At 42.3% G+C, this 16,529-nt stretch overlaps 1 protein-coding gene across 2 annotated transcripts in view; it reads right to left on the reverse strand.

Annotated features, from left to right (window-relative positions):
- The window catches only part of LOC124301116 (hemicentin-2-like), a 248,204-nt gene that overhangs the window by 153,283 nt on the left and 78,392 nt on the right, over positions 1–16,529 (reverse strand). The gene's annotated exons all lie outside the window — the stretch shown is intronic.

Here is a 16,529-nt window from a genome sequence, read left to right on the forward strand (position 1 = left end):
TTATGTGCATTGTATCCTGAATTATTCATTATAATACCAACGAGTGGAAGAACTTTGAAATGTGGCCTTCGGAGAATTTTCGGACGGCAACGAAATCGAGTTATTAACGATACTTCGTGTGGTATTTTATGCAGAGGAAAAAGAGAAAGAAAAAATTGTTCGTTGGACGTAACAAGTTATCGTTTTTGGATATTTTAAAATGTTTTCAAACAACAATGTCGAACAAAATCGGCGAATACTGACCCCTTATTGGAAACTCGATCACCGTTGACACTTATCATCTTAAAATGAAAACCAACTTTCACTTCTGGAGTTGCCTTCTCTTACCGATCAAGCCGTTATATCTCAATTCAACAAGAGTTACATCTGTGTAATCTTCAAAGTTAGCGAGACACTTTTATAATACCTATCCTTCTTATTACTCCGTATTAAAATGACAGAACTTTGAGCTCTCAAAGAGATGAAACGGCGAGCCAAGAACGAGAATCTGGGAAACATAATTATAAAACGGTAATTACGATTGATGCGGCTGCAGAATGTGATCATCGATTTCTGAATTATTCAAAAGTTTTTCCGTGGATTTTTCAATATCGATTTCCACATGCAGCTGTATTTTAAAATTAGATTCACCACATTTCTTACATTTATTCATTGATGTAACACACCAGTTTTCATTCTTCTGTGGATTTATGTATTCGACTAGACTTGGAACAGATTAATGCTCCATCTTCTACAATTGCAGTCGAGTCGAGATTTCTAGTTTACATTAATATTGTGAAAATTGAAATTCTACCGGAGTAGTCGAACAAGGAATTCTCGCCATTCGCGATATTGTTTATCAATTTTCATAGCATTTGTAACAATTTTTGTATAAATTTGAATTCAGTTTCGAGATCATCAGAATTCAACAAAAATCGCTGAAAATTTTACAAGATGAAGCCTCGAAGTATAGCACTTAAAATTTTAAATTTGATACGACCGAAGGATCAATCAGTTGACTCTCAACATATGTTTGCATGTTTTTTATATTACTTCGCATGTGTTTCATATTAAATCAAATACCCGACAAATAATCAGACGAAAGCCAAGCTAAGCTTGACTTGCAAGTTTCAGGAAATGACAAGAATTTATGATCAAATTAGCAACTTGAAAAGCTCGAGGGTAGAGATTATTGGAAATTGATCAGTGGCCAAAGCTCCTGTTCGACGTATCTCATCACCGGATGTTACACAGTGTTTACTTTGGCTGCTCATCTACGACGGGGTTAATTGCGTACCTTATATACCTCGGGTGCATCGTAAAGGAGTTTCACCCCTCAACTTTTTCTTCCGAATGTTCTAATTAAAGGAAACCCGAGGTTGCAGGGACGCCGGTAACCATGGCGATAAATTGGAAAACAGTGCTTCCGAAACTAGTCCCGAAGAAGCCATAGAAAAAGTTTTCCAACCGTCTGAACTTTAGTTGGGCCCGGCCTCGGACTGGTATTACTTATTGGAAGAAGATGAGAAGAAGAAGAAGAAGAAGAAGAAGAAGAAGAAGAATCAAGCAGAAGGGGTGGCGAGAAAAGCTTGAATCGTTATCAACGATGCAGTCGGTAAGAGACGGTTAAAAATACGAACTCCAGGGTTGGTTTTTCGATCCACGCAGAGAAGAACGGGGCCAGAAAAGGGTCCAGAAGACATTCCCAAGCAGCGGTAAGACGGGGAAGAGAAGGCGAAAAAATTTCGTAAATGTCGCGGCGCCGCCACAATGACCGGATCGCCCTTTCGAGGATCGCTAGTTCGGGATGGATTTCGTCGAAGGTGGGATCGGAGGCGGGTGAAATTAATCGGTTTCCCGAGTGACCTCTGCCCCTGGCCGCGATCATCTATCGCCGTCGTCTCGGGGCCCGGAAGGCGTCGAAGCCCATAACTTTCCCACCTCGGACGCTCTAAAGTCCTCGAGGGCAACCGATATCGACGTGGATCAGGCTCAGATTAACCAGGGATTTATAATATTGTGATAAGAGAACGACGGCCAGCTCAATTACAGTTAAATCTGCAATGCTCGAAGGACATTCGAGGTCGGCGGATAACTTTAACCCCCGATTTCCTGCAGCAATGTCCCGCAACTGTCCGAAGACGATCAATCCGCGTTAGATTGGCGGTATACCCGCTCGCGGATGCGGGGTTGTGGTCTTATTCGTGATGCGAGGGGACGAGGCTCGTCGTTTTACTCGAATTCGGAAAACGTCCGTGTATACTTGTGTCGCTTTACGCTTTAATCCTCCACCCTGATGAATATATCATAATGCGGGATCCTCACGTATTGCGAAAAATTCGGGTAATGGGGATACCTTATACTCGGGGAAGAGATGCTACTGAATTCTCGATGCATTACTTTTCATTTCCTTTGCCGGACGACGTGCTTTATCGGTATCCGTAGATAACAAATTTCTGCCAAGTGCAAACTTCGTTCAAAGTTAAATTGGTGAGATTCTTTGGCGAATCAATCACTTGTAAAAGAGTAGGAAAGAACGATGATAATGTGTTTTCAAAAAGGAGAGAAGGAGAGAGAACGAACAAACTTGTATTTCATACACAAATACAGTAATTTAAACATGAATGTAAATACGTTTTGTAATAATCTAGAGATTTTTTATTTACGATGTAAACATCATCTTAGGAATAAACACCGTGTAATAAATTTGTAATAATGTAACAGTGATAACATTTACGCGTAAACAAGTCTATTTATTCTCCAAGACATTCGAGTAATTATTTGAAAACGAAGATTTTCCATCGGGCCTCCATTCCTCCGGGCGAAAAAATCCCTGTTAAAAGTACGCGATACAAAGAAGGGTGATCATAATTTTTATCAAAAATAGACGCTGATACGTTTCGTGAACGGTTCTCCGTATCGACGAACTATCGAAAATCGGGGGAGAATGTGGAGAAGCAGGATGAAACCCAAGAGGGGGAAGCGAAGCTTTTCGTTGGCTTCCCGCTTAAACTTGCCCGCATGCACAGTGCACACGCCACGCATATGGTATCAAGCTGTACCCGCAAGTTAAGCAGATCAAAAAAGAAGGCCGCGGGTCGTCTTGAGTTTCGAAAAACCAGGATCTGGGGGAGGAAAATTCCGAGAGGAAATGAATAAGCCCGATAGATCAGGTGAATGCCCAACTTCGGTCTCGTTTCGTTTCAATTCGTCTCAAGGGTGGCTTTTCTCTATCTTTTTTTCAGGTTCTTAAATTCAACCAATTCACCCCGCCTTGGTGTCGTAAAAGCCGAAAACTCAATCCCACAATCCCGTTCCATGAATGTGTAAGCTTCGAATACCGAGCGTCATCTTTCGCTCTCAATTCTCGTCAAATTTTCGTTACGATTCTTCGGATATCCGATCGTCGTCACGGTACGACTCCAGACAACGATCGGGGCGAGTGGGGAAGTATAATCTGCATGTACAGCGAGTTTCTCCAGGACTAACCGATTTCTGCAATCCTTTCGACGGCCTCTTCGGTCTTTATTAATATGCCGATAAGAATCCTTCGCCGTAACCTTTCGCCTTTCGCGGAACAGTCGCGGAGCGAAATCTCCCGCAGTGTCACCTCGAAGCCGGCAGCTTTAAGCGAGAATTACAGAACGAGTAAAAAGAGAGAACTCTAGATGCGAGCCGGGAAAGAAATCGAAGAAAGAGGGATAAGAAGTTTTATTTTTATTTAATTTCTTTCTTCGTTTCTTTCTTTTTGCTTTAAATAAAGAATGGAGAAGAAGACGAAAGATAAAAGAAATATAAGACGGTAAAAGGAGCGAAAAAATAAAGCCGACCCAAAGCCGCGGGTAATTCGGTCTTGAGCGAGGCATCGATTAGACTCCCAGACAATTTCGTTCGCCCTGCAGCAACCGGCGGTCCCTCGCTTCCAGCATATTCACCGGCCCGCTGACCCGAGGGGTATTATTAGGTTGGCCTAGGTTCGGGGTCGGTCGCAGGGCGAAGTGCTGAACGGCAATCCTCGATCACCCGCGAGACAACCGGCCGAATCACGCCCTGCAAAACGCGCTCACACACACACACACACACACACACACACACACATTGCACATCGTCATCTGGCCGATTGACCCCCCATTATTCCCCGGGTGCTGACAGGATTTCAACCTCTAGCTTACGGCTCAATCGATCGTCACGTGAGATCGACGGAATATTTCAAAGTGCGAGCTTAATTCGATAAGCATTCTTCGATACTTGAGTTGGTGAAATCAGAGAGGCGAATCGCTTCGTTTCTCTTTAGCACCTGACGTTTGCTTCCGGATACCGCAACTGAACGTGTATCCGATTTTTGTAATGACGGAATACTTCTATTTATAAAATAAGAATGAATGACCAACATTTTGTTATTAATTTCAATGAAAGAATTTAAAAATGTTATTGAAACTGTAAACAATAAAGCCCTCAAACTCAAATTTCTCTAACAATAAGTGTTTTCATTTTCTTTAAATAAAAAGTAAAATTAAATCCCAACAATAGATATGATTTTAGACCGTCCAAGATGTGCCTTTCGGTTAATCATCCGCAGGAAACTAGGGATTGGAATAATCTTCTCTTCCTCTTTTGTTACACTTGTAACAGTTGCATTTGGCAATATCCATAACTGGTCGCATCGATTAATCATTGTGAACATTTTTCGCTACCCCAAGGCTGTTCAATGTACAAAAATGGGTGGGTAGATATAAAAGATCGTGCACTTAAGGGATGATTAAGTAAATGTTTTAACGATATGCAACGATACGCGAAGTAAATTGCTAAACCGCATCGGTTTAAGCTCGAGGTGATTAGAATTCATCATACTTTTATATCCTTGGAGTGGAGAATATGGCTTGAGAAAGTTGATCGGGGTGCGTAATCGTTATAAGGGAGTCTAAAAATAAGTCAAGAAGCCTGTGAAAAGACGGAGGTACGAGAAGGAGAGGACAAAAAAAAAAAAATCGAAGGAGACGAGTTGCTGAGAGTGAAGAAGAGAAGGGAAAGAAAAAACGGGGGGAAAAAACCGATCGGGACGAAGAAAGGGTAGAAATAAAACGATGCCTTCTTCTTCCACGTCTTCTTCGGGGCGCTTTTTGGGCGTCGAGCTTTTTCCCATCGACATGTCCGGCTCGACTAATCCAGGCGACGGTATCCAAGACGTGAAGGAAATGCGGAGACGAGCCGAATTGCTGTCAGTCTGCCTGGTCTGTGATAATTGGAAATAGGCCGCGACACTCCGGCCAGATTCTAAGGGTTGCTTTTCAGGACGAAGAAGGAAGAAAAATGGGGTCCATTGACCCCCGCGTTGCCGAACGAGTTGCGACGGCTGCGAAACGTTCTGCAAATAAACTTCGCCTAGTCTCGAATGGCTGCCCGCGGTGAAACGAAACCGGAACGACATTTTTATTACCTCGTTAATGCGGAAAATTTTATTTGCAGAATACTGCATACTGCGGCTGCATGCACGCTTCGTATACGCGTTACGGCAACACTCGTAACAATGAGGGTAGTGCTAATCCGAACAAATTGCGTCCCTGGATAAAACGAAGCCGGAAGGGATTTTTTTTCTTGCGTCAATTTCATTTCTTTTTTTTTCTTTTTCTCTCTTCTTCTTTTCTTTGCTTTACCACGCAACGAACAATGCGTTGGTTTACAAATCTGACGTGATTTGATCTTCACTCGTCTCACTCGATTTTCGTATTGCCTCTTGCAAATTGGAAAGTTCGCAAAAGGTGAGGTTCGGTTGTATCAACGGATTCCATTATCGAAGGACCAATCAATCAGTCTCGAATCGATTGAATTAAAATCCAGTATAGATGAGTCTTTTCACATTAACATTAATCAGGTCAAAACGACTATTTTCGACGAATATGTTTCACCAAATTAATACAATTACAGTGACGAGGTTTCCTCGTCAATTTCAACCACTGCCGGATAGTGCCAATGATTCTTCGCGTGTAACGTTTAAATAATTACTTCGGATTGGAGCGATGCAGAGTTAACAATTTCAGAGTTGGTAATTATAAATGTGTTGAAATTTAAACACGTTTATTTCATCTCCCGGCAGGTAGGCTTCGCCATTTTGGCATCGGTGAATTCTGTCCCGCGAATTTTTAACGCTGGCTTTTGGAGGCGAAATTGGCACGAATAATGAAATTCGCTCAATTTTGCGCAATTATCCGTGCTCGCGCATAAACGAATCGGCGATGCATAAGCCCCGAAACGGGGAAGAATAACCTATGCAGAAAATGATCATGAGATCACTGTACATTTTCTAGATAAAAAATAAATTCCTTTCGATCAATGAACCGATCCTTCTAACTTATCGCTGATTTCTCAATCAAATCACAGTTCGTGCATCCGTAGTGATTGACACGATTCATCGACCAAACTAACAACGGTCGCAACGTCGTCATTCGTCCCAAATTTAACGGCAAATTAAATAGATCATCGATTGAGAGACGCGGAAGATGAACTTTTCCGCTCTAATAACCGAACGAGCAGCGGTTGTTCACGTATCCAGAATGATCTGGCTTTGTGCCCAACTGGAGTATCGCACGAGTAGCTAAACGATTCGCCTCAATGATCGCACATCGGCACGTGCCGACTCATTGCTGTATACGATATTCGCAAATGCTGTGCCCTTCCTTCCCAAGTATCGCAAGATTGAAGACTTCGTCACGTGGTAGAAATTCAGCAAGTCAACAGATACGTACGATTTTCGCTTCAAGAAATATAATCCACGTGTAATGTACCAAGATGTAATTTGAGAAATAATTTATTTACCCCATTACATTAATGGCATGAAATTGGAGTGCTTAAGTGTTTTTTCATACTTGGGAAATTTGTTTCCAAAGAAATCAAATTCAAACTTTCACACTGCAAATCTAACAACTCTAAATGAATCTGCATCGAAATTTCCACTGTTGAAACTCTAATTTCATCTATCGGACAGAATTTTGCAAGAATTTGATCGGTTTCAAGATATCGTAGGGTAAAAATTCTCTAGACCTCGTAACCTGGCGATCTAGTAAAAACTAAACTTTTTATTTTTGGGACTATTGTAATATGATAACTACTCGTATTCTGAATTTTTTCTCTCAAAACAGACGATTTAAAAATAAAAAATATATATACTATTAGTCACGCGGAGGGTTTAAATATTACACTGGCACAATAATTCGTCTTTGAATGAATAAAAATTGTCCACAAAAGTAGCAACAAAGTTACGGCCGTTGTCTGGACTAATAATTCTGACCGCGATAGAAATCACGAGTTGCGTGCTCGCGTTCATACGGCAGGTTTAACGTATCGACAAGTCGGCTATTTTCGCAACCGTTTAATCGTGGCGTGCGTTGTTTCGGCACGTGACTTTTCGCGCATACAAACCAGCCCCGACCGTTTCTTTCGACGAAATCGCGACCCTCGGAAGTCACGTCGTATAATATGGAACACAGCACACGGTTTGGCCCCACGTTCTTGCCAAATAATTAAACGACACCCACGGGCATCAGATTAGGTGCCACACGGATGGGGGAGTCCTGTCGCATCGAATTACCCCGGAATAACAAACTATACGGCTATCCCTGTCATACGTACTCGCGCAGGGTGCGAGAGAAGTGCTTTGTTTCCAATTTTCGTACTTCAGATTCGAAGAATTCTTCTATTTTTCGTGATTTCGTCGAAAAGAAAAGAAAAGAACGCACAAAAACTCACCCTTAAGCGCTCAGTTTCGACGAGTTTATTCAAGCTTTGAACACCCAACGTACCTGGAACAGAAATATGAAAGTCTTGGGTTGATTTCTGGGGAGTGAAAATCTTCCACGTGGTATTTGGATTTTGGAGAAAATAATTTTCAAACTCGTGTTTCCCATTGTCGGTGAAACGTAGATGCATAAACCAGAATTCTTCTCGTCTGGAAAATATTAGCCGAGTGGTTTCAGATTTGAGATGGGATTTGAGAGTCTCTTGTCGAATTTTCTACTGTAAACCAGCTGCCCATCACGAGAAAAGAAGAGTACGCATAATGTTGATAACTTTTTAAAAATACAAAGCTCTGGAATTGACGGGCATCAGCTTAATCGGAACTCCCACAAAGCAGGCTCGATCGTCTCGATGAATAAAACATTGCTTTCCGTCGATGGGGCGAAAAGTTTGCTATACAGTTCACTTTGAACCCGTTCGAAGCAATTCTTACATCTTGAGATTGGTTTTTTAAGAGTACAAAAAACACTTTCTCGCCCCTCGAGAAGTATTATTGTAATTCAGAAACTTCGTTTCCTCTTTCAATGCCTATCGTAACTGTAATACGTATGATAATTATTTCTGAAGCCTGTTCGCTTACACTTTTTAAACTCGGGTCTTGTGAACGATCGCATCTGGCCAAAAACCACCCCAAATCTCTTTTATCGCTGGAAGCTGTTATCGCGCTAAAATGAATTGAAAATCAAGATGAAAATGACGTGAAAAAGTACGATCGCGCAGCACTCGAGACCCGATCAACCCCGCAGGCTGTTGCAACCTTTTCAACTCTCGGAAGGATCCGACGATGACACTCGGGGCGAGATCTTTTTTAATTCAAGAGATGTTTGAGCACTTATACCTGATAGGGGTAAAAACAATTGTCTTTGAAATTTCATTTTTTAATAGCATCGCGTTCGAAGTCCGGTTGAAGTTCAAAAAAAGGTATCAAAAACTTCTCCCTCATTTCGATCAAGCTTATTGAAAAGATTTGAACATTCGGTAAAATTTTAGTGGAGGTATAAATAGTTTACACAATTATTCGAACACATTGTAAAATAAAAATTTGAAATTATTCTTTTACTGTACGTATTCTATAGTTTTTTGATCTCTCAGTAATATGATTCATGCAGGGTACGAATGAGGAAAAGTGTGTAAATAGGTACTTGATTTATTCTTATTCGTTCAGTTTTTGACGATTTATAAAGCGCGAATTCGGTAGATATAATAGGAGACTTGAAAAGGTCAAAACCGAGCACGTTTCGTTGATTTTACAGCAGAGAGGCAGTAGAGGTTCAGGTTGTGAGATTGAGGTGGTTACTTAGACACATGGGCCTGTAAACAAAGGTAAAATTAAAAATCAAGCGGAGGCCTTACATGTTTCCACGTTGCAGTCAACCCGCGGGAAGTTTCACCTCCGCAAGTCGGTACATAGCTGCTCTCCGCACATTTCGAAGGACCCGGAGAAGAGAGAAGAAGAGAGGAGAGGAGAGAGGAATACGTTGTACAAGCACGGACCTAAATTCTGACCGAAGACGTAGATATGCATGAACCATATACCGAGTACGTGGGTAATAACAAACGCGTAGGATCTCGACTTGCCGAGTTTTACCCATTCGCATTTCGACTCTCCGGAACTGGAATACGTGACGCCGAATCCAGCCACGGGGCTGCGATAGACCGAATGTCCAATCAAACTTTTACATAGGCCGTCACGTGACCGGAACTTTTAATGAAAACTTCCTCGGGCCAAGGAGCAGGACGCAAGTTCAGATTATCCGTCAGTCTTGTTCGTCGATAAGACTATTCGCACCTTTGGCCGAGACGGTGATTACCGAAAGAGAAATCGTTGCCGAAGACTGATATTTGTCAAAGTTTGGTTTATACACTTGTTCGGAAGTCTTTCGAACTTACTTGAAATCACTTGAGCTCAACGGGGTTCGTGCAAACTTGCCTAAAGTTGCACGTGGAATAGTGCGAGTTTAGCCGGAGTCAAACAAATCCATTTGAAGACGCGTAGCTGCATTGAAGCCAGATATTACTTTAACACTGGATGCTACAATGGTGAAAACCTCTTAGACTGGACGTTTCAATACAGTGATAATCGAACCAATCAAAAACGAGCTTCCCGACGTGGGATTGGATGGATTTCCGGTCTCCACAAATTCTTTAGATTCAATTTGAAGCGCAATTAATGTCGACGGAGACACAAATATACTAGATTAGAAATGAAAGCTTAACGCGGATAACGCGATGCAACGTTCCAACCATCGTCGCGTTTACATCAAGCCGAGTAAATCCACCCCCGGGGTAACGTGTTCCGTCAGACGTTCGATCCAGAAACTGGTTCACACAAGCATTTCAGGACCTTGAGGTGACGATTCATACGATTCAAGTACATACCTACCGCAAAGGTAGAACTAACGTGAAGTTGACGGTTCAAGTTGGAGCCATATTGTCTATTTTGCAAGGGTTACACGTCACTATGACAATATGAGCATGGACTGATTGCCGAGCTTTCAGACAATCAGCTCGAAGCATTTGACTACACGAGATTGGAAAGGTGTGAGGCGCCGAGTCCTTGTCATCGTTTACCCTTCATCGGGCGCGTTTATTCCATTTGCAGAAGTTGTTAACGCGAGTGCGAGCGGCACGCGTGACGAAGGTGAAGCGTGAGAAGCGTCGGCTGCGTCGTCCAGAAATAAGAATCGATGGAATCGAGCTTGCAGTTTAGCCGGGATAAACGGGTAGTTTTATTAAGAACAATTATGAAAGGCAGTCGCAAGCTCGACATTGCGCCACGCCTAGTTTAAGGCGCCTTGGCACGAACCCCATTCTTTTTGCCGCAAGGACGCGAACGATGGAGGCCGAAAGGTTGGACCCGGTGTCGAGGGTTGGGTGTTGCACGACATCGCGACAGGACGGCTACACGACACCGGACAAACCTTCCGCCGCGCTTACAGCCCTAATAACAATACTTAGGCACGATTAAGATCTAGCAAATTGATAAAACAGGCGCAAAATTGCTCTTCACCCCCTCATTCATTCGCAGCCTTGATTGTTTCTCCTATCACGTACCTACACAGTCTCATCCCTCTTGCAGCTCATTATAAAATCGAATCTTAGATTTCTGGGATCACGTTTCTTCTGGCGGGGAATTTTCGCGCATAAGGTTACTCGCGAAGATCGCTGATGACGCGCGACGATGCCAGTTTTTTTGAGCTTTCGTGAGAATGAAATTTCAAACTCGTTTCATTATTTCACCCCACAATTTCAAGAGATTTTATTTTCTAGCAGGAATTACTGGAATTAATTATTTCTGAAACGATGATCTCGGCTGGGAGATTCGCTGTAGAATCTGATTATAAACCTCTTGAAATTCGATATCAACGAGACCTTATGAGCTACGCGAGTCGATCCCTGTACCAAGTTTCGTCAGTCTCGTATTACTTGTTTATAATTCTGGACCCGAGGGTTGAAATTTTGAATGATCTCAGTTCCGAGGAGTTTACATCGGACGTGGATCGTACAAAAGAACTCCAGCATATTCGTAAAACTCGCTTCTGTCATTCAAACTATTCGGAAATTCCAATTATACTATACCCACGCTTAAACCGTTGTTATACGTTTCGTTTACTACTTCAAGAAGGCTTCCCGCTTATCCTCGACACAGCGCAGCACAGCAAACACGTTAAAAAACCGTATAAAATGCGAGGCTCGTTATCAGCGCCAATTAAAATGGGTTTTAAAAGAAAAAGTGTTCCGTTCGAGCTGTAGACATAAGAAAAGCGCGAGTTAAGAACGAGCTTGCGGGCTCCGGCTCGACCCGATGTACCCACCTGTGTATAGGTGTAATTTCTTCCTAAGGGGGTTACAATTACGTATCAGCAGCTAGCTAGCTCGGGACTTACGTGAAATAATTTCACTTTGCAGTTGCGATAAGAGAACCGGTGCACGTTAGCCCGCCTCTTATGATTGCTGAATCGCGTGATAGAGAGAGCCTTACCTTCGCCCAGTGGTTTCTTACCTGCAGATGCGGAAAAAGCCTCGGCTTGTACAAGCCGGCAGGGTAGAAAACTCGGGCATGTTTTTTCACCCCCAGGCCGTTACAGTATCAGGAATATAACTAGCTCTGACATTTGTCACGGATACTTGCCACAGTAGGATTATGTTTGAAACGGGGCAGAAAAGTGCGTTTTGTTTTGTCCATTTCTCACGTAGCTAGATCAGGTTGCGAGTTTGTTAATTCGAGCTCATGCGGTGTTAAAACACCAACGTTCACTCAGCTTTTTAGGGTTGAATTTTTGATTTGGCTGAAATTTGGGTATGGTATAGTGTACAGTAACATATAAAAATCATTCAATTTTCAGGCCTTAACGATTCATTGTGTATTATATACACGAACCAAATTAGTTTCGAATTTTCAATAGTTTCTGTTGACGAAGAAAAATATGACTTATTGCGTTTTCGACGTAAATAATACTGGCTTTACCGAATATAAGGTCATTGTCAAGATTAATCATTAGGAACAATATAGAAAGTTGTTTAGATGTTTTCAATCTTTCGCACTGCATGGAACTGAAAATACCGGGAAAACGAATTTTGTTTTTCTTAGCAGTTCCGGAGAATTCTATCCCAAAACCGATTTAATGTCAGACAAGATATTAGATGAGAATTTTTTTCTTACAGAGCAAATATATAATGTGATATTATGTTTCTCAACCATAGGAAGAGTTAAAAGTTCGTGAAAACGTGATGAAATTGATCAATAAAAATTATACTTCAGCAATATCGGAACTGTAGCGAAACCAAAATATCATCCTTAAAAAGCTCGCTCAAAGTAAGCTTAAATCGGCCCTTGCAGTGAGCAAGGGATAAAAATTTGATGGGATAAAATTTAATACCAAGAGAGTGAACGTACAGTAAGGTGTCATGGCGTAGAACCGCAACGTCTGGGGAAAGATGCGCGGCTGGCTTCGTCGGGGATCATGAGAGCTTTTTACTTGGCAGTGTTTAGCCACGCTAAGCCCCACTCGGAGGATAATTCTGGAGAGAAACGGTTTAAGTCTCGTCCCGAGTTCCATATTCAAAATGAAAGCCGATGCGCCGGCGAAGTTGGATGAAACTTTGTCAGGGGATGTTTGATACGGCGAGTGACTTCCTGCAGGATGCGGTCAGCTGACCGCGACAACCCCGTGCTAATAAACTTCCGGGAAGTTGGAACCGCGCGAATCCCGAAACCTTCGGAGATCAAGTCGTTCCCCCTGATGTCCTTATTCCACTCGCCACCGCGTGTTTCGTACTGAGTCAGACTGCGAAACCGAGTTTGCGGATTTTGTGCAATTCGTATGCGAAAATGGGGGTGAGAGATCCCCAGCTTGCGAGCGTTTGTCAACTGCCCGTAAGAAAATAATAAGCACATCTGTTCCGTGTTATTGAAAAATGTGGATTTTTTATTCGATTCGTTAAAGCAGAGAATGGTGATAACTTTTTCAAAATCGCAAATTCTCTCGAAGAGTTTTGATAGCTGACAAAAATTGGAGAAACAATTTATCGCCAATACTTCGTTTGACATAATTTTTATTTTGTTTTTTCATAATTTCGCACAGTTTTCAATGGAATTTGAACCAGGCTATCAGGCACTATAACCACTGCCTCAAAGTATCTTGCGAATAGTCATTCAACGTTTGCGAAGTTAAATTACATTGCCGGATACTACAATGTGAATTTACAAATGGCACTTGAGTTATTCTATTTGTTAAAAGCTTCTCACGTTTTAATGACGATGTTATTCAGTGATGATGATTTGAATAAGAAGAAAAACAAAAAGAAGTGTTTCTTAGATTCATGAAAATACTTAATTAAATAAAATGCGAATGATTCATTCAAAAACATTTCTCACCAATTTAACCCTCTGGATTAAACCTGAGACATTAATGACCTAACAGAACTATAAAATTTACGCTCCTGCAAAGGGAATCCTTCGCGCCTTTTTGTCTTCTTTTTTTAAATAACCATTCACTGAATCTACATACATATCGCATTTTTGTTTGCATATTCTTACTCACATCATTCTGCCGATTCCATGTCACTACTAAAATTATAAAAACAAATGCTCTGAATCAATTTTAACAGTGGCGACAAAAAAAAATGGTGTAAGCCGGCGGGTTAAGCATAGCTAAACATGTCTTTGTTTGAAGTAGAAAAGCCCGGTTGAACGAACAATTTTTTCAAACGCAAAATTTTTTCGCCGAGTGTGGAAGAGAGAAAAAATCCTTGGACTCTGAAACCCCATTTCCCGGGGCGTTGGCAGCTTCAATTCTCATTCGGAGCATATAATATCGTTGGAAAGTGGGGCAAGCAGCGGCGAGGAAAGAGAGGAAAGAAAGGAAAAAGGCAACCGTGAAAAATGAATATTGCAGGGATGCGTGTTGCGTGAATTTTGGAAGCAGTGGTCCCCGGCGGAGATCATGAGACGTATAGTAGGAGTCGTCTCCAGAGAGGAGGCGTCGGGTACGCTAAGAGGCAGCGCCCGAGTCCTTCGTCCTTCTGGGTGTCTTGGAGGCGTCGCGCCGACAAACTTTACAGATAAGTTCCCGTTCTAGAGGGGTATAATATCTCTTCTGGGCGACTCGTTCGCCGAGCTCAATAATTTAGCCGGCGAAAAGCGGGCCGAAGAAGCGTAGAAACTGGGCCGATAAATAACGCCGCGTGTCTTCTTCCGCACGCGTCACTCCTTTGCCTCTTATGCTCTCGGGGTCAAAAATAAAAGGATGCGGAGAGGAATTGGGAGATTTACTCTCTCTCTCTCTCTCTCTCTCTCTTTATGCCCCGACGCTCCCTCGATACATGGCCAAGGTGCGAAACCATAAGGAATTCCCAGACGCCCATCTCGGCCCAAATATATCCGGCTGGTCCTCCGCGGTTCTCCGGCTACCGTCTAACTGCTTCTCCAGGACTCGAATTCCACCGTAAATCTCTGTTAAACGAGATCCTCCGCCTCCGCTTCCCAGAGATAAAACGCTTCGCCCCGGTTAGTCCATCTATGTAGCAGCCCTTGTCTCCTGAATTTTATACTCTGACGATCCAAGTTCGTTTTGTCCCGAATCGTTACGACGAGACCGTCGATTTCGATCTGTTGGTAAGTATTTACCATTGGACTCGAGTTTGTTTCCCCTCGTGAAAACGTGGTCAAAATTTTTGCACCCGTAATTAACACTCAGAATTAAACTTATAAACACAAGTTATGAAATCGGATTTTTTTTTTTATCTTTTAATATCACGTGACATGCTACGTTTATTTTTTTCACCTCGACAATTTTCTCCGTCGATTAATTTTCGTCTTCCCGTTATTCTTCACGACGACGAAGTTTGAGCCACTGAAACGTTTCTAAAGTCGGATCCATTACCGGAGAGCCCGACTCCGCAGCCGGAAAGCGGAGAAATTTCGTGGGTTGTATAACAATGGCGAGGAGGCATTGTCCTCGGTTTTTATCGAATATCATCGGGTTGAAATATGAAATTTTCACCGAAATTCACACCGTCAATAAAGGCGCATTGTTTATCCTGCAATGCTTTGGCTGAAATTGAAATTTCGAAACTGCTGGAATGAGAAATTTAATCGAGGTTTATTACCCGAAGTGCTGCAACTAACTGTAAAAAACCTCGCTAAAAAAATCTTGAGAGGTAATGTTTTTCATTTAGAAATGTTTCGGTGGAAAAGCGGACTCTGTATTCCACAAGAATGTAACAGCTTGTAAAATCATCTCTCACCACCATCGATCCTTTAGTCGCAAAATCCCCGTGTAAAGCTAAAGTGCAATTTCTCATGCTTTTGGTTGAAAGAAAAATAAGAAGAAGAAGATAGAGGTTAAACGAGAAGAACCGAGAATGCAAGAGTGCCTGTAAGGTGGATACTTTGACGCAACGTTTGTGCAGCCCGATAATGGACTGAAATGAGAAACTTGATCTTATCCCCGGAGCGAGTGGGAGTTTGAACAGAGTTCATTTGCATCAAGGAGAGCACGCGTGGCTGCTAGAACCCAGGACCACCCAGGAGAACAATTTTTCCATTCGAAGGTTGGAAAATATGAAACAGCCCGCGCTCCGGTGTTTTTCTGGGGGTATTTTTCTCCTTAGCAATATCCAGGGAACAGCACCCAGAAGGCTCGGGTGTCCGCTTCGCGTAAATTTGCATATTTGGCGGAAGTACTATACCTATAACTTGTAAAGGTGTGTACGTAGTTTTCCATGTTCGCAGTCGCAGTGGCCGTTTTCTGTCGACGACGAGCTGCGGATGCACGGAAAATACACGCTTTCACACCGAGGAAATGGGAAAAGGAGTCGGTCGAGTTGCGACTGGAGGTGGGAGAAAAAGCGGGAGAAGCATGTAACTTCAGGCCCTGAATGCAGAAGGTGAGGATGAATGTGTCGGATCGTCTGAATCGAGAGTTAAGAATAGAGAAAAAAAGGGTTCGAAAATTTGCGGAAATGTTTTTTTACAACAGTTATAAGGAACGCTAATTGAACAACATTCGCGATGTGTGATAAAGATGTATCTGAGAAAATTGGAATCACGCAATCACGCTGAGATTGATTATCAACAATTTAAGAAAAGCTTTTGTTTATTTATTAAATTAACAATACCAATTTTCAAATAGTCGATACATGAGTTTGTGCTATACAAATTTGCTCTGAGAGTCATTCAGTCAAGAATTCCACATTTTTACACTCAGAGGACAATTCTAGCGCCCGGCATCGAATTTTCAAGTTTTTGCTCCGAT

This window comes from Neodiprion virginianus, chromosome 3 (assembly GCF_021901495.1).
Source record: "Neodiprion virginianus isolate iyNeoVirg1 chromosome 3, iyNeoVirg1.1, whole genome shotgun sequence".
Lineage (NCBI taxonomy): Eukaryota > Metazoa > Arthropoda > Insecta > Hymenoptera > Diprionidae > Neodiprion > Neodiprion virginianus.